Source organism: Prionailurus viverrinus, chromosome A1 (genome assembly GCF_022837055.1).
Source record: "Prionailurus viverrinus isolate Anna chromosome A1, UM_Priviv_1.0, whole genome shotgun sequence".
In the NCBI taxonomy this organism is placed as follows: Eukaryota; Metazoa; Chordata; class Mammalia; order Carnivora; family Felidae; genus Prionailurus; species Prionailurus viverrinus.
The window spans coordinates 92429359-92455788 of record NC_062561.1 but is presented as its reverse complement, the minus strand read 5'-3'; the positions used below and the strand labels follow the sequence as shown (position 1 = coordinate 92455788).

Genomic DNA, 26430 nt, shown 5'->3' with positions numbered 1-26430 from the left:
GTTTTTAAGCCTTTCTGAATTTGTGACACGGACCACCCTGGCCTCCGCCTTCTCCCTGCTCTGCCCACGTGGGTCCCCCCTACTCAGCAACCACAACGTTGAAGGAGGGGAATGCTGACCAGCCAGCCCCTCTGCCCCAGGTCAGGGGTCCGTTTTCTCAGGTGCTGGGGGAAAAGGTATGCAGAAGTGAAGTCATGTGTACTAGATTTCCATTTGAGATGGCATGTGATACCTCTCCTTCCACAGTGCCCACCCACTGCATGGTGGCCTGGTGGGACACGGATAGGGTAGATCCGCAGATCCACAGGCTATGCCTGTATTACAAGGAACTGCCCCTTCCTATAAAAGTCGACCTTGAACTCCCTCCAAAATCCCTCAGCACAACCACAGAGGAGAGACTGAGGCTGGCCACAAATCAGGTCTGAGGCAGGATGGTTTACTAAGAAATTCATGTGTATGAACTTTCCTTCCTTTCTCCTGTTGTCAAGCGTGCAGTCATGGGGCGCCCTGGCCCAGGGATCAGGACTGGGCATAAAAACAGAAGCAGCCCCAGGTCAGCGGCACTTCTAGACTTTTGTTGAGGCACAGTCCTGGATGAAGAGGAGGGAGCATCTTTACGGAAAAGAGAGAAGAGAGAGACTCCGCTGGATGTGGAAGGTGCCCCTCAGCACTATGTTGACTCTAAAACCTTTGCAGGCCTAGGGGTGGGTGAGGATGGATTTCTTTCTTTCTTTATTTATTTTTTTATTTTTTTTTATTTTTTATTTTTATTTTTATTTTTTATTTTTATTATTATTTTTTTTAATGTTTATTTATTTTTGACAGAGAGAGTGCAAGTGGGGGAGGGGAAGAGAGACAGGGAGACACAGAATCTGAAGCAGGCTCCGGGCTCTGAGCTATCAGTACAGAGCCCGTTGCAGGGCTCGAACCCATGAACCACGAGACAATGACCTGAGCCAAAGTGGGCCGCTTAACCGACTGAGGCACCCAGGTGTCCTGCTTTTTTTTTTTTTTTTAATGTTTATTTATTTTTGAGAGAGAGAGAGACAGGGCATAATGGGGGAAGGGCAGAGAGAGAGGGAGACACAGAATCCAAAGCAGGCTCCGGGCTCTGAGCTATCAGTACAGAGCCCGTTGCAGGGCTCGAACCCATGAACCACGAGATAATGACCTGAGCCAAAGTGGGACGCTTAACTGACTGAGGCACCCAGGCGCCCTGCTTTTTTTTTTTAATGTTTATTTATTTTTGAGAGAGAGAGAGACAGGAGATGAGTGGGGGAAGGGCAGAGAGAGAGGGAGACACAGAATCCAAAGCAGGCTCTGGGCTCTGAGCTATCAGTACAGAGCCCGTTGCGGGGCTCAAACCCATGAACCACAAGATCATGACTTGAGCCGAAGTCGGGCACTTAACCGACTGAGCCGCCGAGGCTCCCGAGGATGGATTTCTTGCCAGTCTCATGGATGGGTGTTTGAAGTCAGCATGGTTAAGCATAACTTATTAAAGATGAGAAATGCGCTATTTCTTGCACTCTTGAGTTTGCCATTCAAACAAATTTTCATTGTGTTCAAAGACACAGCATAAAATGTACCATCTTAGCCATTTTTAAGTGTCCAGTACAGAAGTGTTAACAACACACACATAGTGCAATGGAGCTCTAGGACTTTCTCATCTTGCAGGATTCGAAACTCTATCTATGGAACAACTCCCCTTTCCCTATTCTCCAGCCCCGGGCAACCACCATTCTGCATTGTTTCTAGAGTTTGCTTGTTCTAGGTGTCTCATAGAATGCAATCATACAGTATTTGTCTTTTTGTGACTGGCTTGTTTTACTTAATGTAATGTCCTCAAAGTTCACCCATGTGGTAGCAGGTGACAATTTCCTTCTTTTTTTTTTTTAAGGTGAATATTCCACTGTAAGCATACACCGCTTTTTAAAGTTTTATTTATTAATTTTTAATAAGAGAGAGAGAGAAAGCACAAGTAGAGGAGGAACAGAGAGAGAAGGAGAGAGAATCTCAAGCAGGCTCTGCACTATCATCACAGAGCCCAAAGTGGGGCTCAAACTTACGAACTGTGAGCCGAAATCAAGAATCGGATGCTTTAAAAAAAAGAAAAAAGAATCGGACACTTAACCGACTGAGCCCCCTGGGCGCCCCCATACACCACATTTTCTTGATCCATTCACCTCATCTGGTGATGGACATTTGGGTTGCTTCTCTACCTCTTGACCATTGTGAACAGCACTGCAATGAACATGCGTGTGCAACCATCTCTTCAAGATCAGATGTCAATGCTTTTGGCTATATACTTGCAAGCAGGGTTGCTGGGTCATACAGTAATTCCATTTTTAATTTTTTGAGGAACCTTCATCCTGTATTCTATGCTGACAATACCATTTTATGTTCCCACCAACAGTGCACAAAGGCTTCAATTTCTCTACGGGCTCGCTGACCCTTGTTATTTTGTTTGTCTTGTTTTGTTTTGCTTTTTGGTAGTGGCCACTCTAATGAGTATGATGTGATATCGCATTGTGGTTTTAATTTGCATTTCCTTAATAATTAGTGATGTCGAGCATCTCTTCATATACCTGTTGGCTATTTGTATGTGTATGTCTTCTTTGGAGAAATGTCTATTCAAGCAAGCCCTTTACCCATTTTGTTTTAATTTTTTTTAATGTTTGTTTATTTTTTTTTTAAGAAAGAGAGAGACAGAGAGTGAGAGGGGAAGAGAGAGAGACACACACAGAATCCAAAGCAGGCTCCAGGCTCTGAGCTGCCAGCACAGAGCCCTATGCGGGGCTCGAACCCAAGAACTGTGAGATCATGACCTGAGCCGAAGTCAGACACTCAACTGACTGAGCCACCCAGGTGCCCGCCCTTTGCTCATTTTTTAGTTGGATTTTTGTGGTCATTGTTGAGTGGCAGGAGTTCCCATCTTCTGGATATTAACCCCTTATCAGGCACGTGGTATGCAAACATCATCTCCCATTCTGCAAGTTGCCTTTGTGCTGTTGATTTTTCCCTCCGCTGGGCTGGAGTTTTTAAGTTTGATGTAGCTCAGTTTGTCTATCTTTGCTTCTGTTGCCTTTTTAACCTTTTGAGTTAATTTTTATCTATGGTGTGAGGTAAGGGCCCTGCCGCTTCATTCTTTTGCCTGTGGATATTCAGTTTCCCAACACCATTTGTTGAAAAGACTGTCTTTTCCCCACTGTATAGCCTTGGCACCTTTGCTGAAGATATTTCGTCCATATAAAGGATGCACCCCTGAGTTTTGAGAGCAGAAGCTCATGCCAGTTACATGGCCCTTGATTTTCCTTGATACTGGACACAGCCCTTGAGTTTTATACTGGAGTCGCCCAAGGGCCATGTCGACTAGGTAAGGCACTCTCATAACAGACTGGTGAGGGATTTGCAGTTCACGGAGCACCTCCATGTCCATGACCTCAGATGGGACCTGTGATGCCCATGTTGTCCGGTCACCTGCCAACCTGACATCTCTCCGTTGACATCTCAGGCCCACTGAGGCCAAAACATACATCCCGGTCTCCTCCCCAGCTCCTGTATGGGGCTGACTGGGCCTGGGAACCTTGTACAGCTGGCCTGTTGTTAGGCCTTCTCTCTTCTCAGGGCACATCTGTTTTCAGGGAAAGCGAGAGTGTGGGAACAGGAACCCCCACTGGCACACACAGCATCACGCTCCTCTGCTTGTAGGAGGGAAAAGGCCCACGTTCACTCGCAAGGCCCAGCGCCCTGGCTTCTGGCTTCCGGGCTTTCACCAGGTCACAGAGGCTCATGCTTGGTTCTGCCTCAGGCTGAGATCTTGAGGGACATGCAAAAAAGGGGCCCATGAGTGGAAGAGTGAGCCAGGCTCTTCCTGGGCCTGAGAGCTAAAGCACACCGTGGCTTCCTGCTGGTCACTACTGGGTCTGACTGTAAAAGTCTCATCTTGCATAACTCAAGCCAGATGAAGACATTTGCCTTCACCGAGGCGGCTGAACTAATGGATTTGTCTGTGGTTCTCCTAGGTGGCACGGTTAGGCAGAAGGCTCGATGAAGAGGGGTGCTAAGCAGGCGAGTGTCTGCCCAGGCAGAGTGGGACCCCCACCTCCCAGAGGCTATGGACAAGTTCCCAGCGGGCCTGGAGTGGGGCAGGGCCTGGGTATTGCTGGGCACCCAGGGCCTGTGGGACTGCAGGCCTGGCAGGCTGCACAGGACTCCCAAATGAAAGGGCCTTGGTAGAAAAAGAGAAGGAGCCTGATGCTTTTGAACCCACTCTGAGGCCAGCCCAAACCAGATACTGGAGTCTTCTGTGTGAGCAACTCACAGATTGACAACTGGTCAACCCTTTGTGCAAACAAACAAAGGAGGGCCCTGGCCCAGTGGTTTGCCCCAGAGCTTTCTCCTCATTGTTTTTCTTTTTTTCTTTCCTTTCTGGAGCGGGGGAAAACCTCTCCCATGGCTAGCACAGATTCAGACATCCAGGTTGCCCTGGGAAGCATCTGGAAGCATGTTTTGAGTGGCCTGCCTACATACAGATGGGGAAACTGAGGCTTTCCGGGGAAGACAGGTCTTGCCCAAGGATGATGCTCTTGGAAAAATGGTTTCCAGCTGGAAAATCCATCCATGATAAAGACCAGCTTCTGCTGTTTTCCCCACCTCTGTGCGGAACCCATACACTGCTGGGTCGGGATTTGGCAGCTGTGGGGACCCCAGTGTTTAACAGTGAATGCTGCCATGGTGGCACCTCGGAGGTGTCCTTCCAGAGGCTGTGTGCCACAGACACCAGCAAGGCAGTGGCTGCCTAGGAGGGGAAAAGTCATGACTCATGAGTGATATATAAGCTGTTTACCTGGAGGAGTTACTCAACCTCTCTGAGCCCTAGGTTCCCAACCCACAAGGGTGAAATTTTAGGGGTGATGGAATTATAGCTGCCTTGCAGAACTGTTAAACAGAAGAGCTGTCAGCAGACACACCAGCTTGGGGGGCACAAATGAGGTGCCTATTTGGGATCCCAGTAAGTAACTGGCTGGAGGGGGCCTTTGGGCCTTCAGAACACGGGGTCCTGATGTAAACGGGCTCTCATGTGTCCACCAGGGTGGGTAAAGCTTGAGACACAGTGGCTCTACTTCAGGGACTTCATGGGCAGGGCTTTGTCTGGGGATTTTCCATGTCCCTCATCGCAGTCTCAGGAGCTAGGGATCAGGATGCAGGGGTCAAATGGTTTGGGAATGGTTCTGAAAGAAATCCTGGGTTTTCAGGCCAAGCCCTGGCTCCAGATTGCTGTGGAATGACCTGTGACCACCATCTGCACATGAAGTAACCAGGGAGAACGATGGTTTTCTCGAGCACTGTTCGAAGCCAGACAAAATGGAACGATTTCTAACTCATAAAAATCTGGAGAACTCATGCCACAGACCAGCTCCAAAGGGGGGGCCCAAACCCCAGCAGGCTTCCCTTGGATGTGTGAAGCCCGAGGATGTAGTTCTCAAAGTGGTGGTCTCCTCAAGCCTCGATGGCATTAACTGCCCCCAGGACCCCTCCTCCAGCAATGTCTGCCTTACTGCAGCCCTGGGCCTGCCCGCCCAGCCAGGCCATGTAGGGGCCAGCCTGCCCAGGCCCCTGTGTTCTGTGGGCCACTCAGCCCTCAGCCCTTCCCATGCTCCTCCCTCCTGCCAGCCCCTAAGGCCAGGTGGCTTTTTGTGTAATTCATCTTATTGAATCTACACACAGTTCTAGAAAACGCTTTCATCCCTTCCCACACCGTTCTCCCTAAAGACTAGGGAAAATGAGGCTCAAAGATGTCAAGAAATGCTGCCAGAGGCAACAGAAAAGGTGGAAGCAACCCAAATGTCCATGGATGGGTGAACGGATGAAGAAAATGTGATGTATGCACACAACAGAATATTATTCAGCCTTAAACAGGAGAGCATTTTGACATGTGCCACAATATGGGTGAACTTTGAGGACATCACGTCAGGTGAAATCAGCCCATCACAAAAGGACAAATACTATTATGATTGCTCTCATACGAGGTACCTGGAGTTGTCAAATTCATAGAGACAAAAAGAAGGGTGATTGGCAGGGACTGGGTGGGGGTCATGGGGACTTAGTGTTTAATGGGGACAGGGTTTCCTGTCAGGATGATGAAAAAGTTCTGGAAACAGATAGTAGTGATGGTTGAACAACATCGTGAATATACTTCATGCCAATGACTTATAGCACTTAAAAACACAGTCAAAATGGGGCACCTGGGTGGCTCAGTCGGTTAAGCATCTGACTTGATTTCAGCTCAGGTCATGATCTTGCAGTTCATGAGTTCAAGCCCCACATCGGGCTCTGTGCTGACAACATGGAGCCTGCTTGGGATTCTGTCTCCCTCTCTCTCTGCCCCTCCCCTGCTTGCTCTCTATCTCTCTCTCTCAAAATAAATAAACAGACATTTAAAAAAAACAGCTAAAATGGTAAATTTTATGTTGTGTGTATTTTACCAAACCTAAAAAAGGAACTGTTCCCAGGGTTCTCAGCTCCCAAGGACCAGAGCATGACGAAGAACTCAGGGGGGCCTCACAGAGACCACAGAAATGTTGTTGGCAGCATGGCTAATGACTGAAGCTGCATGTCTACTGAGAGGCTGGCACTGTGTAGTCACAGGGGACGGTGGCATCCCCAAGGTCACACATTGAGGAGATGGCAGAATAGGAATCTGAACCCAGGTCTCTGTGACTCCAGTGCATTGTCCTCTGAACTCTTCGGTCGTTGTGACCAAGGCCAAGTTCTTACCATCATCCCAGGATGTGGCCATAGCCTCATGGGCATCGGAGGCCCCTTTATCTGACCTTCTTCCCAGAACTCTAGGACGGGCCTGGGGATCCGGGGATGTGAATGCCCCAGACCTTCAGTCTGGAGGTCCTTGCGGTTGTCTGAGGCGCCCCCCGCCGGCCATCGCTGGAGTGCGCGTTGAGCAGAGAAGGCAGGGGAGGTCCCTGGATTTGAGCATCTAAGATCAGATCACCAAAATACCTCCCCAGATAATTTTGTTTTATAAGTTTCAGGCCAACCTCGGAGTTGAAAACTCTTGCCCGGGGGAGGGTAGCATTCTCCCTGCTCATTTCCTGCTTGGGCTAATGAAGCCCTCTGTCCCTTGCAGGAGTGGGGGCAGGTGTGTCCTGTGGCCACCTGGCAGGTTGCTTGAGCTTGGCCAGTACCGAGGGCCATGCTGTCCTCTGGGAATTAAAATCACAGCTTCTTGCTCAGCACATACAGCTCATTCCAAAACGGGTTTATTGTCCCCGCAGGCTCCACCATCCACCACGCTACTGGGAACCCTGCTGCTTTTTGGAATGTCCTGAAGCAGTTTGGAAGACCAATGCCACAGGCTGCTGGGCTGGTAGGGCAAATGTTTGCTTGGAACCAGGGTTGTGTCCAGGCTGGTGGCGGACTCCCACAGCCCCAGGGACCAGACCTGGCAAGCCCACTTAGATATCATGCCATTTACCGACTAAACGAACAGGGTCCATCGCAGGGGGCGGGGGGCAGGCTGGCAGATGACCCCAACCTCACATTCACAAAGGGCCTCAAATGTGGACACTGTTATTCTCTCTAAAGGCGCAGATAGTCCTGGATGGCTCCAGCGGCCCCCAACAGTGTTTAATAATAACAAGTTAGGTGGTACCATTTACTGAGTGCTTTACGGTTGGTACTAATTTTGGTTCACAGTATGAACCGAGCTATTCTTCATATTGAACCTATGAGGAAAACTACCATTATCATCTCTGCTTTATAGACGGAGACACTGAGGTACAGAGAGATGAAGTGACCTTCTGAGTCATACAGCCAGTAGTAGGTGGGGCCATGCAATGTAGGCCCTGGGACCACGTGTCCAAACCCTGCTGCCTGCCTCCCGCACAAGAAGATGCTGTTGAAAGTGAGAGAGGTTCTGATAGTCCATGAGGTCTAGTACGACTTCTTTTTTTTTTTTTTACATTTATTTATTTTTTTGAGAGACATAGAGAAAGCACAAGCTGGGGAGGGGCAGAGAGAGAAGAAGACACAGAATCCAAAGCAGGCTCCAGGCTCCGAGCACAGAGCCTGAGGCGGGGCTCCAACTCACAAGCCGTGAGATCATGACCTGAGCCGAAGTCGGATGTTCAACTGACTCAGCCGCCCAGGTGCCCCTGTCTAGTACCACCTCTTGGGGTTTGTTATTATTATTATGTGTGTGTGTATACACACACACACACACACACACACACACACATATATATATATTTAATGTTTATTTTTGAGAGAGAGAGAGCAAGCAGGGGTGGGACAGACAGAGAGAGGGGACAGAGGATTCAAAGTGGGCTCTGTGCTGACCACAGAGGGCCCAATGGGGGCTCAAACTCAAGAACTGGGAGATCATGACCTGAGCCAAAGTCGGATCCTCAACCCACTGAGCCTCCAGGCAATCCTGTTATTAGTATATTTTTATTTTTTTTTTGACGTTTATTTATTTTTGAGAGACAGAGAGAGACAGAGCATGAGTGGCGGAGGGGAAGAGAGAGAGGGAGACACAGAATCCGAAGCAGGCTCCAGGCTCCGAGCTGTCAGCACTTAGCCCGAGGCGGGGCTTGAACCCATGAACCGCGAGATCATAACCTCAGCTGAGGAAGCCGGACACTTAACTGACTGAGCCACCCAGGTGCCCCTGTGATATTTTAAAAAATACTGGGAACCACACAAAATGGAAAGGGCCTGGGGATGGCTCTCAGAGGCCTGTGAATTAAATACTGAATTAAAAGGCCACATGCTACCACCAGCACTGGAGGCCTGGAATGACTCGGGCCCAATTTTGGCATGCTCTCCTCACGCCATCTGAGGTGCCTGCCCTTTCCAGGCTGGTTCCTCTTCTTGGGTCAGGAGAGGCTTTACTAAAGCATTTAAAACAGGATCAAGGAGTTCAGACCTATTACTCATGTGGGCGGCACACCAAACCCAAGAACCATCTCCCATGGGTCCTGGTGGGATGGGCTCAGGCAAGGTGGGGGGAGGGGGCAGACCTGCTGACACTTGCTGACCCATGCAGGCCACACGCTGGGAACTTCTGCCATCTCTCTTGCTCTCTCTTTTTACTTTATTTTTTTATTTTTTTATTTTTTTTTTCAACGTTTATTTTTATTTTTGGGACAGAGAGAGACAGAGCATGAATGGGGGAGGGGCAGAGAGAGAGGGAGACACAGAATCGGAAACAGGCTCCAGGCTCTGAGCCATCAGCCCAGAGCCCGACGCAGGGCTCGAACTCACAGACCGCGAGATCGTGACCTGGCTGAAGTCGGACGCTTAACCGACTGCGCCACCCAGGCGCCCCTCTTTTTACTTTAAAGAGAGGAAAAGAGAGAGAGAGAGCGCAACAGCATGTGTGCACTTGAGCGTATAAGCAAGTGGGGAGGGGCAAAGGGAGCGAGAATCCCAAGCAGGTTCCACACTCAGCGCAGAGCCTCACGCGGGACTCAGATACCACGACCCTGGGATCATGACCTGAACTGAAATCAAGAGTTGGACGTTTGAGCGACTGAGCCACCCAGGCGCCCAGTTCTGCTCTCTCTTTAAGCCGGATCATAACTCAGAGATGTGGATATGATCGGCCCTGATTACAGAAAAGGAAATTGAGGCCCAAAGGGAGGTGACCTGTCCAAGTCACAGAGCTACTCAGGGGCCAAGAGGTGGGCTCAGGTCTGCCAGGGCTCTTGTTGGTACCAAGGCTGCCCTGCTAAGTGCCTTACTTTTGGGGAAATGGGCTGTGGTTTAGGCACCAGACCTAAAAATATGGAATGTCTCATCCAGACACAAGAGTGAGAAGGACTTAGAAAGAAGGAGAACACGGGTGGATGGTGTTCAGAGTGACAGGGCTCACGGAAGGGCTTCTGGTCGACGATGTGTGGGGCTGCCAGGGTCCTGTGTCTTAGTGCAGAGACTTTAGGGGACTTCTTGAAGGATCCTTCTGAGTGACGGATGTAAGGTACACGGGTACCCCATGTTGGGGCCACCCGGTCACAGGCCATTTCTTGGGCTTAGCAGGGTGCCCTCCCCACTGCCCTTGACTCAGGCTACAGAAGGGACTAAGCAAATTCACACGAAGAATGAGGGTCTGGGAGATACCATGGCACTCCTCTCCCATGGGGCTCAAAGCATCTCTGAAGGGTAAAGAGGCCCTGACCAGCCAGCTGGCCTGGACTGGAAGAAGTGTGTAGGGAGGGACTATCTACCCCTGCCCGAGCTCTCAAAAGGTGGAGGTTGGGAGGTTACCCTGAATATGGAAAGAGCTGGTGCCCAGGCAAAGAAAGATATTGGGTACCACGAAATTGCGGCTGCCCAGGCGGGGAGTACATCCGGAGCACCAGCTGTGGGTCACTGGTGTTAGGTACAAAAGCTTGGGGTGACTCTCTGGGGCTCGGCCAGACCCAGATCTGTGCTGGTGCAAATCAGCTTCTCCCCAGAGCCTATCATCTCCTGAGATCCTGTTTCCTGTTGGAAAACAGGCTCCAGAGAGACGCACAGAAACCAGCACACCCCAAATATACCAAATTCCTCAACTCCCCATTCACCCCAAAGCCTTAATCACTGACATATGGGCCAATGTGTATCCCTTCGAACTTAACGAAGGCCAGGATTTATTGCTTGCAGAGAATGAAAAGCTTTTTATTTTTTATTTTTTACTTTATTTTATTTTGAACTTAAAAGCCATTCATGAGAGCTTTGATTTTCATGAGAATGCCTCATAACCTGCAGGTTAACAGCCCCACCCTGCCCCAAGCAGAAGGTCCTAGAAAAGGGCAGGTGAGGCCGGGCAGCTGGAGGTCTTTGGAACGTGGCCAGCACGGTGTGGCCATGGACTTAGGGAATGACACTCAGGAAAAAAGGTGGCCACTTAGCCCGAGCCACCTGCTTCAAGGTGATCTGACCCCATGGGCCCTGGACCTTGGACTCTAGGCTCCTTGGGACAGGAAAACAAAGCTTCCTGGAAGGAAGGCCATGCCAGCCGCCAGCAGGGCCTAGGGTATTTTAACTTATGCATCTAGTAAATATGGGGAGCCGGTGGGTGCTAGGGTGACCAACCATTGCAATGTGCCCAGGACTTTTCTAGCACTTTTAGGCAAATTGGGATAGGTGGTCACTCTGGCAGGCAGCCGGTGAGGAAGGAGGCTCTCAGCACTGCCTATGTACTGCTTGCTCCCTCTCACTCCCCACCCTCTGCCACAAGGCCTTCCTTCTGCTTCTTGAATTCTGCCCAGCCTACTCTTACCTCAGGACCTTTGCACGTACATCTCTACATGGCTGACTCTTCACTGTGCCTTCCCTGGTGACCGTCTGAAGTGGCCTGCCCCTAGGCACTCTCTGTGATATTTTCCTGTTTTTATTTTCTTCCAGCCACTTCTCTATCTTATTGATTTTATTTGCCTTTTAGGATTTATGGTTTCTGTCTCTCTGGTAGAACGTCAGTTCCCTGAGGACTACTGGTTCATGAATGGGGCCTGACACATGGGCTGGTGCTGAACAAATGGTCAGGGCATGAATGAACTCTGCTCTCTTTGTGGGAGAGCCCTGAGGTCCTGGGACCCTGACGACAGACAGCAGGAAGGACACAGAGCCCTTTTGAGTCCAGAAGGAGGAGGGATATAAACTCCGAGGCACCTGCTGGCTGATGGGTGTGCAACCAGACCTCATGTAATTCTCACAGTGGACCCACGGCGGCAGGGACACTAGTGCCCCTTGTTACAGAGCGAGGGAGGGACAAGGGCTACCCAAAGTCAACAGGCCCCACAGCCTGGGCCCACCGACAGGACTCAAGTGTGAAGAACCTGCTGCAGCTTCACAGACCACTAGCTGCAGAGGAGCCAAGAGCCAGTGTGGGAAGATTCGAGAGGCCCCGAGGGGCTGCTCCCAGCACTATTGACTCACACTCTCAAGGGGCCTCGAGTAATTCACCATTTGTTTTTCTTGACCCCCAGGGCCAGGGCTGAGGCCCACACTCCCGCTGGAGAGTTTCAGCTGTCAAGAGCTGGGTCTGATTTCCCAGGCCCTCATTTGCTGAGTCTGCCTGGCTCAGAGGGGACTCCACCCGCTTCCCTGCCACCCAGTCAGCGGCTCCCTGCCCTTGGATGTTGTTGGGCCCTTACGGAGGGCCTGGGACCTGCCCTCCCTCCACACTCAGACAATCGGGTGCCAGCAGGCCCTTCTACTTCAACACTTGTTCTTTCTCCTGACCCTGGGGCGCTCAGTAACACTGGGCCCGGCCATGTTTAGGGCAGCGTTATTGTCTGACCAGCTTTATTGAGATAGAATTCACACACCACACAACTCACCCTTTCAATCTATTACACTATAGTTTTAAACATTTTTATTCTCTCCTTTTTCTAATGTTTATTTACTTATTTTTGAGAGAAAGAGAGGGTGAGCCAGGGAGGGGCAGAGAGAGAGGTGGGGAGAGAATCCCAACCAGGTTCCATGCTGCCAGCTCAGCACTTGACGTGGAGCTCGATCCCACAAATCGTGACATCGTGACCTGAGCTGAAATCAAGAGTCAGAGGCTTAACTGACTGAGCCCCTGAGGCACCCCTCATTTTTATTATTTCTGAAAAGTAATAAGTGGTAAGTTTATTTCTTAAAAATTGTGGTCACCTAAAAGTGACTATCTTCACCATTGTTGAGATACAGTTGAGCGGAGTTAAGCATGTTCACACTGTTGTGCAGCAATCACCCCCATCCATCTCCAGAACTCTCTTGTCTTGCAAAACTGAAACTCTGTCCCCATTAAACACCAACTTCCCATCCCCGATCCTGCCAGCTCCTGGCCACCACCGCTCTCCTTTCTGTCTCTATGGATTTGCCTGCTCTAGATATGTCATATGAATGGGATCGCACAGTATCTGTCCTTTCATGACCAGCTTGTTTCACTCAGTCTGAGGCCCGCAAGGGTCAGCATCTTCTTCCTTTTGGGGCATGTGGGTGGCTTAGTCGGTTAAGTGTGCAACTCTTGATTTCAGCTCAGGTCATGATCTCAAGGTTGTGAGACTGAGCCCCGAGTCAGGGCGGTTCTTTCCCAAATGCCAGAACATCATCGAGGCCTGGTCAGCCGCATAGAGCACCCGGTGGGGTTTCATACCTAGAGGCAGTGCTCAGGAAGTGTGGACAGGTGCATCCACTCCCGTTCCTGGGGTCTGCCGGGTAGATGATGATGCTCTTCTCTGAGACAGGGAATTCAGAGGGAGAAAGGAACTGGGGACAGTGATTAGGCTGTTCAGTTACTTTCCACCAGCACTGGTGAGGGACTTCTGTCTCAGCTCAGAATAGCCTGTGGCTGGAGCATGAACTCTGGCACCAGACCACCCTGGGCCAAATCCTGGCCTTGTCACTTGACGCTGTGTGACCCCAAGCAGTGACTTGCTCTCTCTGAGTCCATTTTCCTCCTTGATAGGATGAGATAGACGGTGGCTGTGGAGAGTACATTAGGATTGACATGACAGAGCTCAGAACAGCACCTGGCATACAGTAAACACTTACTAATCCTAACAGTAGTAGGAGCAGAAATAATCTCTGGTGGTTTATGAGTTTTGTAAACTCACAATTGGCCTCCAGCCTCCATCCCCTGAGCACACAGAAGACAACATAGCACCATAGAAAGTACCTGAGGCTTGTAATATTTTGTAGGAAACAAAGAGATGTTTAAAGAGAGAGAAGAGGGGTGCCTGGGTGACTCAGTCGGTTAAGCATCCGACTTCGGCTCAGGTCACGATCTCGTGGTTCGTGCGTTCAAGCCCCGCGTCGGGCTCTGTGCTGACAGCTCAGAGCCTGGAGCCTGCTTTGGATTCTGTGTCTCCCTCTCTCTCTGCTCCTCCCTCACTCACGTTCTCTCTCTCTCTCTCAAAAAAAAAAAAAAAAAAAAAAACAAAAAAAAACACAAACATACAAAAATTAGAGAGAGAATAAATCAATTGGTTTTCCAGTGTGTTTGTTGGACCAGCAAATTATACTTATAAAAAATGCAAATTCTTGGGTCACTCCAGCTCCACTGAATCTGAAACTGGAGTGGGGCTGAGCCCCCAGCCACCTGAGCACTTTCAAAAGTAACCCCAGCACACCCCCTCCCCCACACTGCCTCCACTGCAAGCAGTAACTGACCCAGGAGCTGCCTGAGTCTGGGGACACCCAGGCATCTCTGGCCAGAAAATAGCATGTGAATAGATGGGAGAAGCCCCAAGGAGAACCCATTTCTTTTTCTTAAAAAAAAAAGGAAAGAAAAGAAAAGAAAAAAAAGCAAGTGTTTTGGAATTGGACACAGCTGGCTTTGAATCCCAGTTCTGCCATACACCAGCTGTGTGACTTGGGACAAGTTCCTTTTCTCTAAGCGTCTTTTAGTTCCTCTGCAAGGTAAAATACCTCCCACCTTCTTGGCTGGGATGTGGGCACACTGCCTTGTACATGGCAGGTCCACAGGCAGGAGCCCCCTTCCCTGCTCCCCATGGCATCACAGCACCCCTCCAGAGCTCTGGGAACAGTCCAAGTAGCACTGATGTCTCCCCATTACAGAAGCCTGATGGAGAACTGTGCTCCACTAAGATCCTGAGCCCCCGAGTCCACTAAGATCCTGAGCCCCACCTCATAACACCATCACATCGGGGGTAAGGACTTTAATATCTGAGTTCAGTGGGGGACAAACGTTCAGGTTATAACAATGGTGCAACACGGATGAACCTTGAAGACATTATGCTAGGTAAAATCAGCCAGACACAAAAGGAGAAATCCTGTGTGATTCTATATCAGTGAAATAGCTAGATGTCTAGAACAGACAAATTCATAGACAGGAAATAGATTAGAGATTACAAGGGGTTGGGGGAAGGGGGAATGGGGAGTTAGTGTTTAATAGGTACAGAGTTTCTTTTGGGGCCAGTGATAAAGATTCAGAACAAGACAGTGGTGATGGTTGCACATTATAAATGTGCCAAATGGCCACTGAACTGTAGTACATTGAAGAGTGGTTTAAAAGTGGTTTAAAAGGCACATTTTATGTGTAATTTACTAGCATTTAAAAAAGTAATATAGTAACAAAATGTGGTATATACATACGATAGAATATACTATTCAGCCTTAAAAAAGGAGAACCTTTTTTTTTAATGTCTATTTATTTATTTTGGAGAGAGAGTGCACAAGTGGTTAAGGGGCAGGGAGAGACAGAGAGAGAGAAAATCCCAAGCAGACTCCATGCTTTTAGCACAGAGCCTGACTCAGGGCTTGAACCCACAAACCATGAGATCATGACCTGAGCTGAAATCAAGAGTCAGACGCTCAACTGACTGAGCCACCCAGGCACCCTGGCATTTTTCCATGTCTTACTGGAAGCCTCACAATGAGGCTTGCCACAATGTGGCAAGACGCTATTACCCCCATGTCATTGCTGTGGATCTGCAACACGAAGAAGTTAAGTTACAGGCCTCAAATCATAGTCAGGAAGAGAAAGAACCAGAGTCGCCCCCACTCTGTCCCTGCGGGGTCCCTACCAGCATCTCTCCATGGATCGATGGTCACAGCCTCCTCCGTGGCTCTCCTGTCTCTGTCATTCTCTACCCAGCAGTCAGGTCCTTCGGAACCACAAATCTGATCCCACCACTTCCCTTTAAAGCCATCCATGGGCTCCCCACTGTCCTGGAGACACACAGTCTGAGCTCCTCAGCCTTTCCGGCTGAGCCAGGTGCCCCCTTCTGGCCTGCTCTGCCCACCCCCCACTGAGTTGTCCTCCAGACATCTCTCCTGGCCCACCTTTTGCTAGAACCCCTGGCCCAGAACATGCACCAGCCCCTGAGCTGTGTTGCTCATGTCTCCAAATGTCCTTTCTCCCATTTCTTGCCAGGAAAACTCCTATTCATCCTTCAAGACCTAGACAAGTCATGGACTGTCTTCAGGGAAGCCTTCCTCACTGCCCACTCTTGGGCCCAGGGATAGTCACTTGCTACAGTACCTGTTAGTGCACTGGGATGGAGCTGTCTGCTCATCTGTCCAGTCTGCCTTGGTCCTCTAAGAGCGGGGTCTGAGACCCAGGCCAAATCCAGCTAAACTGGACCAAGGTGGATGGTCGCCAGTGGCCCTGTAAAGTCCAGGGCGTCCCCCAGTGGCTTGCGTCTGGGTCTGATCTCTGGTGGGCACTGGAAAAGAAGATGCGCTCTTTTCTCCTTAATTGTTAAGCACTTGTGACCATCCCCCTCTGCCCCCTGGGGTGGGAAACCGCCAGTTTATGAACCCAGGGCAAGGTCTTTCTAGCCAGGGCTGCTGGCAACCACTTGGGGCAGATAGAGTCCGGGTACACTGCTCTTAACTGCTCTCCGGGGACAGCCCTGAGCCCCCAGATAATTAGCCACATGTGTGTGGGAGACAGGCCTGTTTTTTTTCCCAAGGATTTATGAGACGGGGGAGTATTCTCATTGACCTCCATTTCAGGAAAGGCCTCTTTCTGGAACACTTGCCGAATATATTCCATCAACAGTAAAGCACATATGCTCACAGTAAGGCTGCTTGACATCGTCATACCCGGCATATGTTTCCTGTCTCGTGCGCATTTTAGCAACTCGCTCTGGGGGCTGCGTATGTTTCTGAGGGTCCCCAAACAAAGCTGCGAAGGAAGCACTTATAATTTACCCTTCATGAAAGCCATCACTGCTCTTTCCAAACATACTTAGAAGTGGGTTCAAAGTTTATTTAGAGAAAAAAAAAATTTTTTAATAGACAGAAGGAGAGTGTTTGTGAATTCTTTCTCCCAAGCCCTCCCCCTTGGGACCCTGGGAACAACTCCTCAGCTCACAGACACGGACACTGAGACTGTGAACGTGTGGCCATGGGGTCCTCTGTCCGCTCAGGTGGTTCTCGAATTCATCTTCTGTTTACTCATTTGTTATGCTTTTTCCACTTCCATCCCACTGCCTTTCTTGTCCTTCTACTCAGGCACTGTTACCTCATCATAATTCATTCATCCATTTATCCCTCCGTGGAAAAATGGCTCAATACATAGTATTGGGTAAATGAGCGGTGTTACTTATTCAGGCAATCAAATATCCACCTGGATATTTGTTCACCCGTCCATCCATTGAATTACCCATCTTCATTCATCCATCCTTTTGCTCATTTTTCTGTCCCACAGTAACCCACTCTGTGCCAGGCACCTGGGATGGTCACAAGGAGCTGGAAGGTGACAGGCAAGCAGCCAATCACAACGCAGCATGGGGAGTGAGGTCAGGGAGATGGGTAGGTGCAGTGGGGGCCCCGGGGAAAGGTCCAGGATGCCTGGGATCGGTGCCGGTACAGAAGGGAAGGCAGACCCATGCACAGGTGGAAAACTTGCCCCCCTTCCCTGTCTCCCAGAACCCATGGGACAGCAGCATGGAGTCCTGGCCACACCACCCCATGGCCTGAAACTCCACCTGTGCCTTATAGACATGTTATGTCAGAAACAACCCTCTTGACTGGGCCTGTTCAAATCTGTCTCTGTCTTAGTGTATTTATTTTGAGAGAGAGAGAGAGAGAGAGAGAGAGCGCACACAAGAGCGGGGGAGGGGCAGAGACAGAGGGAGAAAGAGAAATCCTAAGCAGGCTCTGCAGTGCAGAGCCCGAGGCGGGGCTGGAACTCACGAATTGTGACATCATGGCCTGAGCCAAAATCAAGAGTCAGATGGTCAACTGGCTGAGCCACCCAGGTTCCCCTGTCTCTCTCTTATTGATCCTTACAGTAATCCTGTACCTCCACCCTGGAGGAACCTGGGGCTTGGGAGAGGGGAGGGGCAGACAGGATGTGACAGAGCCCACCTGTCACAATTGGAGGACTGGTGGTCAGTCTAGGTAGCTCACTGCAGCCACTGGTCAGTAGGTGGCCCTCAGGACAGCTCCAGCCACTAGCTTATCTGCTCCTCTGAAGGCTTCCAGGGTGCTTGGGACTTGGGCTTGATTGCTTGGGGTCGGGGTTCTCCCTGCACCCCATAGGTCCCAGAGCTAATGGGACATTCCTGGCAGATAAACTGTGATCCCACTCCAGGAAGCCTAGGGCTAAAAGTCCCCCAACCTCCCCAACCCCTGGCCCAAACCCTGCTATGTCACTGCCTCTCTTCTCCTGGCCTTGGGCCAAGGGGCTAAGGAAGAAAGCCTCGCTTGCAGAGCAGGGACCATGCAGGCCAAATTCCAGGCTCTGGTCAGGCCCTGGGCTCTGGGTCCTGCAGACAGCGTGGCCATGGTCCCAGAAAGAGCATTCTGGGAGCTAGCTTGCCCAACACTGCCCCGCCTGGGCAAGAATGGCAGGCAGTCCCTCTGCAGGGCCTCAGAAAGAAAGAAGTTATATTCAAGTCTGCTCAGAGGTCTTTAATGTTATGTGGTACATTAACGAATCGTGTGGCTCAATTAATTTATTAAAAAAACAACAACAGGGGTGCCTGGGTGGCACAGTCGGTTAAGCGTCCGACTTCAGCCAGGTCACGATCTCGCGGTCCGTGAGTTCGAACCCCGCGTCAGGCTCTGGGCTGATGGCTCGGAGCCTGGAGCCTGTTTCCGATTCTGTGTCTCCCTCTCTCTCTGCCCCTCCGCCGTTCATGCTCTGTCTCTCTCTGTCCCAAACATAAATAAACGTTGAAAAAAAATTAAAAAAAAAAAAAAAAACAACAACAACAGAAAAGTACCATTTGGTGAAGACACACAGCCTAAACCAACCCTCATGGATGTTAGTTCTAGATGCTTAAAGAGGGAACTAACCTGAGGGACCTATTAAATAAATAAGAATAAATAAGAATAAATAAAAGAATAAAAAAGAAATAAAATAAAATAAAAAAGAATAAAAGAAAAAAAAAGAATAAATAAATATAAATAAATAAGAATAAAAGGAGCCTGCCTGATAGTTAAAGACGGGAAATGGGGTGTATCATACACTTGGCTCTACTATGTCCAGAAACCTGGGCTCCAAGGGCAGAGAAGGCAGGAAAGGAAACACCAGCAGTAATGTTTAGGAAGCTGGGAAGGAGCCAGTGAAGGGTTATTGCCTGTGCAGAAGTGGGACAGCCAAAACTTGAAGCCAGCAAACACTCAAGAGTAACCAACCCACAATGCAAACACCCAAAGCACTCAGGACCTGGCAGCACCAGTTACCTGGTGAGCTGGAATCTAGACCAGGGGTCTCCAATTATAGTCCAGGGTCCAAATCTGGCCCACCATTGATTTGTATAAATAAAGTTTTATTAGGGTACAGCCATGTCCACTTATTTATGGGCAGTCTGTAGCTGCTTTTGTGCTATAATGGCAGAGTTCAGTAGTTTCAACGGAGATGGTATTGGCCCAGATACCGGATGGTATCTGGACAGGTGCCCTTCTTCGAGCTGGGTAGAACCCTGGTGCGGGGGGTGGTGGTTATTTTCTGGAGACAGGAAAATAGTGTCTAGCATATAGGATGCCAGGCAAAATTGAGGGAGGAATACTATTAACTGAAAGTTGACACATGGAATGCGGAGGCCCCCACACCTCTCCTTCCTCAGTAGGGCTCCAGGACACGGGCAACCAGGCCCTTGCTTCCAGGCAGAAGATGAGAAGGCTCTTCCTAGGGGTTCTGATGAGCCTAGGAGAAAGATCCAGCCAGCTCACACCCCTGTGAAGCCACGGTTGACCAGCCCCTTCTGTGCCCATGGAGTTGCCAGTTGGCTTTTTAGGTTTCCACTATGAAAAATGAGCCAAAGGTGCTGGACATTTGAGACAGCCTCTTAATGAAAGACCGAGGCCAAAACAAGTGGAGAAAAGCAACTCAGAGGATACAGATTTTCAAAAACACAACACTTAACAACAACAATATGTTTGGAGAAATGGCTGATATATCCACGAAACAAGATCAGAATGCTATTAAAAAGAAATATGCATACAGAGAAAGACAGATACCATATGTTTTCACTCTTATGTGGATCCTGAGAAACTTAACAGAAACCCATGGGGGAGGGGAAGGGAAAAAAAAAAAGAGGTTAGAGTGGGAGAGAGCCAAAGCATAAGAGACTCTTAAAAACTGAGAACAAACTGAGGGTTGATGGGGGGTGGGAGGGAGGGGAGGGTGGGTGATGGGTATTGAGGAGGGCACCTTTTGGGATGAGCACTGGGTGTTGTATGGAAACCAATTTGACAATAAATTTCATATACTGAAAAAAAAAGAAATATGCAGAGAACATTGGCACAAAATGTGTTGCAAATATAAATTACGGTAGTAAAGTGTGTTGCAAATCAAAATTATGGTAGCAAAGATTTAAATTTCATTTGAAGTAGAGTTGCAAGAATAAGTCTAAGAAAGTTGCAAGAATAAGTCTCCAAGAAAGCAAAACAATAGGCCAAACGGATGCAGAAAATAAGACAGAAGAGATAAGGAAATCAGCACAGGAAATCAGGAACAGCCTAGGTACTGTCCTTTCTGCCAATAACAAAAACTTCAGAAAGAGAGAAAAGAGAACTCTGGAGGGGGAAATCATTCAAGACATAATTCAAGAAATTTTTGCCTGAGAATGAAACTCAGCGAAAGAAAATAGACCTTGCTAACAGACCAGGCACTCCATCTTGAAATTTCAGAACACTGGGGTAAAGGAGATGATCCTGAAAACCTCCTGAGAGAAAGTAGCAGATTTCATGCAAAACAACAGAAAAAGGGAGGGCTCTGGACTTCTAATAGATAATGACTAAAATGGAATCAAGGGGTGCCTGGGTGGCTCAGTTGGTTAAGAGTCCGACCCTTGATCTTGGCTCAGGTCATGATCTCACGGTTTGTGAGTTTGGGCCCCACATCAGGACCCTGCGATGACAGTGCAGAGCCTGCTTGAGATTCTGTCTCTCCTTCTCTCTGCCCCTCCCCCATTCATTCTCTCTCCAGTCTCTCACATAAACTTTAAAAAATATATAAAAATCAAGAAGTCACAGGATATTCATGTTATTCAGAGGAAGGTGATAATTTCCAACGGAACCCCACTATTTGCCAGGGACCGGGCAGAGAACAGGAGTAAGCTAGGCACAGCCCCCACCATCATTACAGACTAGTTGGGGGAGACAGGTGTTGGCTCAAGGGTGTTACCAAATTACAGACTGGTAAGCGCTATGAAGGAAACGTACAGGAGGGACCTCCTACAGTATGTCGTAGGTGAACACAGTCTGGCCTCTGCAGGCTCCAGGTTTCCCTGAGAAACTTTTGTTTCAGATGAGGCCAGGCAGCCCCTTGGAGCTGATTGGGCAAAGAGAGGAAGGCGTCCCAGGCAGGAAGGACAGCAGGCACAAAGGCCCTGCCATGACAGGTAGCAGGGCCTCCACCTCCCATCGGGTCCCTCTAGAACTGATGGCTGGGCCTCACCCCCCACAGAGTTTCTGGCTTCAGTAAGTCTCAGGGTGGGTCTTCAATTTGTAATTCAAACAATTCCCGGATGATGTTGACGCTGCTGGCCCAGAACCAGTTTGAGAAGCATTGACCTAAAGTCCACGGAGCCCAGTCCTAAAGAATTTGTGTTTTATCCTTCAGGCCAGCGCTTCTCAAACAGGAGGCTTGTTGAGAGAGCAGATTTCCAGGTCAGCCCCAGAGATTCTGATTCCCAGGCCTGGCAACGTGTACTGACTTGGATACCCGTGGTCCCGGGGGTGGGCGGGGGCCACTCGAGGGGTGGGAGCCAGGGGACTGGGCGGGCACCTGTTGCAGCCATGCCTGAGAGTGATGATGGGGCCTCACAACTCAGGCAAGGGACTAGAGGTGGAAAGGGCATTCAGACGGCAGGACTGAGGACTGATGGCTTCAGGACGACAAAACGGAAGGGTGGGGGCACCTGGGTGGCTCAGTCAGCTGAGTGTCGGCTCAGGTCATGATCTCACGCTTCGTTGAGTTCGAGCCCCGCATTGGGCTTGCTGATGTCAGTGTGTAGAGCCTGCTTCAGATCCTCTGTCTCCCTCTCTCTCTTCCCCTCCCCCGCTTGCATGCACACTCTCTCTCAAAAATAAATACACATTAAAAAAAAAAAAAAAACCCGAAGGGTGTGCAGGAAAACACAGCTAGCCTGGGGTGGGGGGTTGGCTCTGGTCTTGGGGGTCTGGGATCTGACCTCCGGCTCCCCAGCTAACAAGTGCTGTCAGTTCCAACGCCTCAAAGCCTCTTTGTCAGGCAGAAAGCCCTTCTTCTCCAGGTGGCCAATTTTAAGTTGCAAGTGTCAGCTGGATTTTTCTGCTCACGGCACCCCCGCCAAACCTGTTCACCAGTTCACTGCCAAACTGATTTCCAAATTTTATCAGACAAATTTATTCCCAGGTGAAAACAGCCGTATCTGATTTCTTGACTGTGGACGACCCAGTCAGGATGGAAATCTGCTGTGTCCGACTTTAGAATCCACCAGAGTCAGCTTCCATTTCTAAGACAACTGGACAGGGGTGCCTGGGTGGCTCAGTCAGTTAAGCGTCCGACTTCAGCTCAGGTCATGGTCTCTCGGTTTGTGGGTTCGAGCCCCATGTCGGGCTCTGTGCTGACAGCTCAGAGCCTGGAGCCTGCTTGGATTTCTTTCTCTTCTTCTCTCTCTGCACCTCCCCCCTCACACATTCTCTCTCAAAAATAAACATTTAAAAAAAAAAAGACAACTGGACAAAGCCTCAGTTCCGACTGGGTCCCCTCAGACAGTGTGGGCTGGCCCCCAAGCCCCACCTGCTGCCCTGTCTCCCCAGGAGAAGGGCCCAGAGACTTTTGCTTTCCTGTTATTTTCAGATCTACCTTCTCTCCCCCGAAAACTATGAAGTACTGACCCCCACACGCACTGTATCTCTGTGGGCTTTGACTTTCTTGGGTTTGTCCTGTCCCCAGTTCTCACTGTTCATTCAGGGCATGTCCTTCTCCTGGTCAAGCCATCGAAAGTCTTCCCCTGAATTCAGGTAAAGATCCGCCACCTCCCCTTGGCCCACAACACACTCTGCCCCTGGGCTACACCTGCGACTTCATATCAAATCCCCCAGCCCTGGTTTAACCGCAAGGACCTTCCTTCCGCTCTTCCTGTGTCCCCACCCCCATTCCTGCTTCAGAGGAGGGGTCCAGCCCTGGGAAGCCCAGCCACCTCCCTGGGGCTGGCTCCTTCTGTCACCCGGGTCTTAGCTCAAATGTCACCTCCTCAGAGTGGCGCTCTCTAACGGCCTTGGCTCATCAGCTCCCCACTGTCTTCCCCACCTCATGTGTCACCTGCCCACTGTATGTCTTCATGCTGTGAGAATATAAGCTCCTTGACAGATCTCGTCTGTTTTATTTCCTAGTGCTTGGCGCTCAGAAGTACTTGTTGAGCGAACGAAATGAGGAAACAAAGACCCAACTGGGGCAATGACTTGCCCCAAATCACACGCTGTCACGGTGTGTTGCCTGTGGTTCCCCTCCCATCACCAGGGCATTGGTGAGGGCAGCTTGGGGAGGCTCTGAGTGGCCAAAGGAACCTTCTGGAAGGCAGAAATGCTGCTTCTGGGTTTCTCTTGCTGCAGAGCCTGCAGACCAGGCAGCAAAGTGCAGGGTCCCAAGTGGAGGCTGTGAAGCCAAGTAGACCTGGGCTGAATCCCCACTTCGCCCTGGGTAGGTCACCTAATCTCCCCAAGGCTCGGTTTCCAGGTCTGCAAACCCAGGATCTCTTGGCATCTACCTTCTCGAGTTGTGAGGCTTACTTACATAAGAGCCACCACCAGGGCGCTGATCACAGGCCTGTCACTTGGTAAATGTTGCAATAAAAATGAAAGAGGCCACTCTGCCCGCCAGGGGCCGAGGCTCGGAACTCACAATCCAGCCTGAGTCCTGTGTTCTGATGAGGGGTGCTGGCTGTGTGCCCCTAGGGTTCCGCAAACGGCCCCCGGGGGAAATCAGTGGCTTGGAGATGGTGCCCCATTGGGCGGGGTCCTTAGGCGGGTGGGGCTCTGAGGGCAGACAGGGCCGCCATCAGGAGGGTGCGGCAGGCACAAATGCCACAGGGCACAGGGGTTTGGACACAGACACTTGGCTTCTTGATTTCCGGCAGAGCTGGGACATCTGCGTGGTTTTTCATCTTTTAATCCCAGCTGTTATCAGTTGCTGGGAAATAGCCGAGCCCAGTCTCCATCCAAGCTGGCAGAACCTTCCTCTAAATTCCACAAAGAGAACAAAGAGTTCCCAAAGAGTGACAGCTGCCCAGGCTGGCAGCCCGGGGAGGGGGGCCAGGCTGGGAAGAAGGCACGTGCAAGCCGGGCGAAGATGCTTGGCCAGGAGGGTGGGCACAGCTGCCAGGAAGCTGCCCACTGGCCTGCCAGGGACCACTCTGGGCTCTGGGCGTCTGAGGGCATCTTTTCTCTGAGCAGTGCCTTTGTTATCTGGGAACTCTGGAGCCTCCTGTAGTGTGAAGTTCCTGGGCCGAGACCACTCCAGGCAAGGTGGGTGGTGGTTTGGCAGGGTCTCAGCTGGGTGACCGCCCCCCCCCCCCTTCCCCGGAGCAGTCAGGGGTCATTTGTGGCCGTCCCAAACCTTTCGGTCACCCTGTTCACTTCTGGACGCCTCCCCATGGCGCAACCTTGCAACACTGGTTACAAACCTCCCCGCTTTGTTGGGGTGAGTGGTGGGTGTCATTTACAGCCCACTTGTCAGTCACATCTGAGCTGAGTTAGGGGGGCACAGAGGCAGGGCTCAGGGCTTCCGCTGCGCAGGGAGAGGCAGAGCGGTTCTGAGCCAGCAGCCGTGAGGAAGCTTCCTGATCTGGTGGGAGTGTTCTTGGCAGGCTGGTTCAGAGGTGGCTCTGGGAGCCATTCAGGGAAACTCCTGTCTTCCTTCATATCCCTTAATGAAGCTTTTATTCTTTTCTTTTCTTCTTAAACTGGCTTAAACTGGATTCTATTGTCTGCAACTATGAATCCTGACAAAGTCCTTCCAATGACTCCCTGACAGTTTTCTTTCTTCCTTCCTTCCTTCCTTTCTTTCTAATACATTATTTTTTAACATTTATTTATTTTTGAGAGAGGGAGCGCGCATGAGCAAGCATGAGTGGGGGAGGGGCAGAGAGAGAGGGAGACACAGAATCCGAAGCAGAGGCTCCAGGCTCTGTCAGCACAGAGCCCGACGTGGGGCTCGAACCCACAAACCGAGAGATCATGACCTGAGCCGAAGTCAGAAGCTTAACTGACTGAGCCACCCAGGTGCCCCTCTTTCTTTCTTTATTAAACTTTTTTTTTCAATGTTTATTTATTTATTTTTTTAATTTTTTTTTTCAACGTTTATTTATTTTTGGGACAGAGAGAGACAGAGCATGAATGGGGGAGGGGCAGAGAGAGAGGGAGACACAGAATCGGAAACAGGCTCCAGGCTCTGAGCCATCAGCCCAGAGCCTGACGCGGGGCTCGAACTCCCGGACCGCGAGATCATGACCTGGCTGAAGTCGGACGCTTAACTGACTGCGCCACCCAGGCGCCCTGCTGTTTATTTATTTTTGAAGGAGAGAGAGACAGAGCATGAGTGGCGGAGGAGCACAGAGAGAGGGAGACACAGAATCTGAAGCAGGTTCCAGACTCTGAGCTGTCAGCACAGGTGCCCCTAAACTTTTCTTTCTTTAATGTTTATTTATTCTTAAGCGAGAGACAGAGCGCAAGCAGGGGAGGGGCAGAGATAGAGAGGGAGACAATTCGAAGCAGGCACCAGGCTCCGAGCTGTCAGCATAGAGCCCGATGCAGCGCTCAAACTCACAAACCTCGAGATCGTGACCTGAGCCAGTCAGACACTTAACCGACTGAGCAACCCAGGCACTCCCCTGGCAGTTTCAAACCCTACTGCCTAAAGGGATAAGTGGGTGGATAAGTGGGTCACATAGATAAAGGGAACAGACCCATTAGCAAAGACTTGCGAGGCAGCCTTTCGGTCTGTATTTGATACAGAAATCCAATTCAGAGAAGCCCTTCTTTACTAGGAGAAAGGGAAATGGAAGTCCCAGAGTAAATGGTGACTGATACACAATTTTAGGGCCCGGGAGACAATAAGGAATAGTGGAGATTGTGATGCCCTGGAGACAGTATCAAATATCTAAAGAGGGCAGCTCTTCTGTAGTTACAATGAACCGTTTCCAGATCCTTCCATTTTCCAAGAGAAGCCAGAAACCAGGATTTAACGTGAAATGTCCCATATTTTAAATTGTTAAGTCACATTTAAAATACATTGCAGGCCAAAAAAAAAAAAAAAAAAAAATCCCCCAAAAGAACAACCAAAAAACCCCAGAAGCTCAACACCTTGGAGTCTGGGTTTGCCCTGGGGCTGCCCCTTTGTGACTACAGCCTTGTGGGATCAAGTTCCAGCTCTTTTTGATGGCATTTAAAGCCCTTTGTATGAATCCAGCCCGGTTTCCTTCCTCCCCTCCCCCATCCCTGCAGGCATAGACCCTTTGCCCTTTATCCAGGCTG

At 50.1% G+C, this 26430-nt stretch overlaps 1 protein-coding gene across 1 annotated transcript in view; it reads right to left on the bottom strand.

Moving 5' to 3' along the window:
- COL23A1 (collagen type XXIII alpha 1 chain) overlaps positions 1-26430 on the bottom strand; it is a 354760-nt gene that overhangs the window by 68867 nt on the left and 259463 nt on the right. The gene's annotated exons all lie outside the window — the stretch shown is intronic.